The following is a 3,349-nucleotide window of genomic DNA, read 5'->3' on the forward strand; positions in this document are numbered from 1 at the left end:
TTAAATTAGCAGATATAATTACCCTTCGTCAGATCACACAGTATTTCTTGCCTACTAGCTTCGTCACTTACTTAGGCACCAAAGACCAAAGCCCCTGTTGGTAATGTTAATCAAGACCATAAAGAGTTTATTTTCCCTCTTTGACTCTATGTCGATCGAAAATGTAACTTACATTCACGTAAGTATTTCAGTTTGCATTAGATGTGAATTATGTGTCAGCGAATTGAAATATCACAAAAAATATGTTTGCCTTCGTAGGTTTAAGCTCATAACGGCTATTAAAGTGCCCTCTTCGTGATCGTAGGGTGAAACGCTAAGTTAAGGTTTCTTACTTCTTATTTGACTCTCCCCGTGTTGTCGTCTGGCTTTCCTTAAAGCAATTGATTTATTCCTCCTCAATGAAACCTCTCTTAGAGGGCTTAAGTCCCAATAGCAAAACTAAACAGTTATGTATCTAAATAACATAAAAGCCTCTAAGCTTAAATCCACACCATTTGTCATCTTATTTCTTCCATTAGTTGAAGGTGAAGCTGAATATCACCTACCTTCCATTTATACCACAAAAAAAGAAGTTAAATCTCTATCTGGCTTCGACCTACCGTCTGTCACTTTCAAAAGCCATTAAACGTCATAAAAGCAAATATTACCTGCATTATTCTCCTCTCATCTCTCGGACATCTTTGTAAAGGTCTATTATAATATTATTGACTTCTTGGGCTTATTTCAGTCCTTTATATTTTACCATGTCACAAAACACAAGCTATACCTACTAAACGTACATACCTTTGTATGTTCATATGCATGGTTTGTATATTCAATGTCTTTTAAAGTCTACATCCTTTATCAATAGTCCGGCATTATTCAATCAATATGGCTCTAATTTACCGCTTGATTGGCGATTAAAGTCATTTCCATGGCTGACTTCCGCATATGCTTCATGACGACGACGATGAAGATTATGATGATGATGATGACGATGAAGTTCGAATAGACGATGACAACAACGCACGATGTCATTCTCTAGATATGTATGTATAGGTATGCATTATGTCTATCCTCATACCTACATATATGAGGAACCTTACAGTTTCGTTTTGTACATTCCCCATTAAGGCTTCTCTACTCTATGCGATTCCTACTTTCCTTAGGTACATCTGGCAAGATGGCAATTTCAATTATCGCTTGTCATAACGATCATGTTAATCTTTTACCTGGGCTCCTTCCTTCGTCGTTGTAGTTTTGGTCGTCGTCATCATCTTAGAGTCGTAGTCATAGTCGTAGTATTTCGAATCCTAAAGCTTGTGCCTTCTTCTCCTCTCTTTGACTTCATCCTAACACCTGGAAAATATAATACATTTACAGATTTTATACACGGAATAGACAGAGGTATCGGACTCACACAGTTGGTCGGTCTCGGTCTTATTTTTGATAGTATCTATTGCGTACCTTGTAGCTTATTTAAATTTTCTTCATCCCTCTGCTATTTATAAGCCACTAAGTCGCGTCGGAGTGTTATCGTCTTAGCCAGGCGCTTAATCCATTTCCTGCATCTTTTGATCTATTTATGTTTAGCATATGGATTTCAATGGAAGAACGTCTTGTCTTTACAATTGTTGCCAGAAGAATTATAAATTTCACACCACGCAGCATTTTGGAACACGCCTGCTTATTTGCATTTATTAGCTGCCGTATTTTATTTTCACACTAAAAGCCAAACAGTGGTAAAGGTGTCAGAGAAAACTATGAGAAATTTGGATTAAACTTAACACCTTCACTTTGTACTTTCTTTTTTTGTTAAAATATAAAACAATACAAATTTAAATTTCTTACAATTATAACAACGTGTGTTGTTTAAACGTGTGGTGTTCAATCTGGCAATATTTTTTTTTCGGAATTAGTCTTTTTGACAGCTGTCACTTAATTTATGCTCACACTGCACTACAATCCACAAACCCAACGAAACGAATCAATTTATAGAACGAAACTTTTAGTGAGCGGATTATCTCGCGAAGTGGGCCTGCAGCGCGTGGCCTCAGAGGTCTTATGATTTTACACCGCTATACTTTTTTTTTGGGAGCTATTTGAAGATGCTTGTCTAGCGAAAAAGACCGAGACGATTGATGTCTTGGAAGAGAATTTAGTCGTTCGGATTCGGCTTTAAATTGTAGGTCCTTCCATCCCTGACAACATAACTCAGCAACAGGAACGGTTGAGAGTTTTAAGTCACTAGGCCATAGTTCTTAACGGATTGTTGCGCTACCGAAATTATTTTATTTTTAAGCCACGGCTGCCACCTGCCCGAAATAATTTTTTTAACATAATGGAATAATTTCAATATTTTTTCTGCTGCACCAACAAAGAAATATTTTTCAAAGAATTAAGATGGTCTGAGAGGGGTTTTAAGGCAAAGTCAAAACACAACAATAAGTTTTATGATAAATTTGTAAGTTACAAATCTTTAACTTCTAGATACAGTTTAAATTATTTGAATTCTCACTTAGTTTTCGTAATTTCTCATTAGTTATGAAATGACGTATGATTCTGATTTATTGATATAAATCTGTCTACTGAGACCACTCATCGGACAGTATATAAGTGGTAAGATTAGGACGTGGTCCCATTATAAAGGTTCCTTAGCATTAATTTTAGCTCCTTGCTCTGACATGTTTTAAACTTATTATAAACATAAGATCAAGTGTTGCATAATCGGACTTCAAGCTTCTAATGATGCCTTGATGAAGTGGTTGTAAATGTAAAGTTGTTGCAAGCAAAAATGTCACCTCGGTGTATTTTAATCCATTCATATCATGAGATAGCTTATTGTTTTTGCATGTTTTGTCAAACAGGGTTAACCACTCTAAAATCAAAGTAGAGTTCATCTAAGTCTTCTTGTCGCTTCTCCAAGTTATTCCCAATGCTTTATCGATGTTAAAATGTATAAAAGCTTTGAGAGAAGCGGTAGTTGTGAAACGCGTTCTTAAGTTTTTCTAAATTTATCATACACAAAATTAACTTACCATCAGTCTACTTAACGTCGCTTACATAATCTTCTCTGCCGTAAAATGTGAACGTCTAAAACCTATCGTCAACAACCTGATAGGTCCTTATATCAGTGTGGTTTTAGACCAGGAAAGTCCACAGTCGATTAAATGTTCACAATACGGAAGATCCTGAAAAAAAAGTATTTCAAATCGACACTTACCATCTTTTTGTCGATTTCAAGGTGGCGTATGACAGCATTTACATGGGCAAGCTGCATAGACACATGTCCAATGTTGGCATCCCTGCCAAACTCGTCCGTTTATGCAGGATGACCATTGAGAATTCACGCTGCTCCATAAAGGTTGGA

This window comes from Eupeodes corollae, chromosome 1 (genome assembly GCF_945859685.1).
Source record: "Eupeodes corollae chromosome 1, idEupCoro1.1, whole genome shotgun sequence".
Taxonomy (NCBI): domain Eukaryota; kingdom Metazoa; phylum Arthropoda; class Insecta; order Diptera; family Syrphidae; genus Eupeodes; species Eupeodes corollae.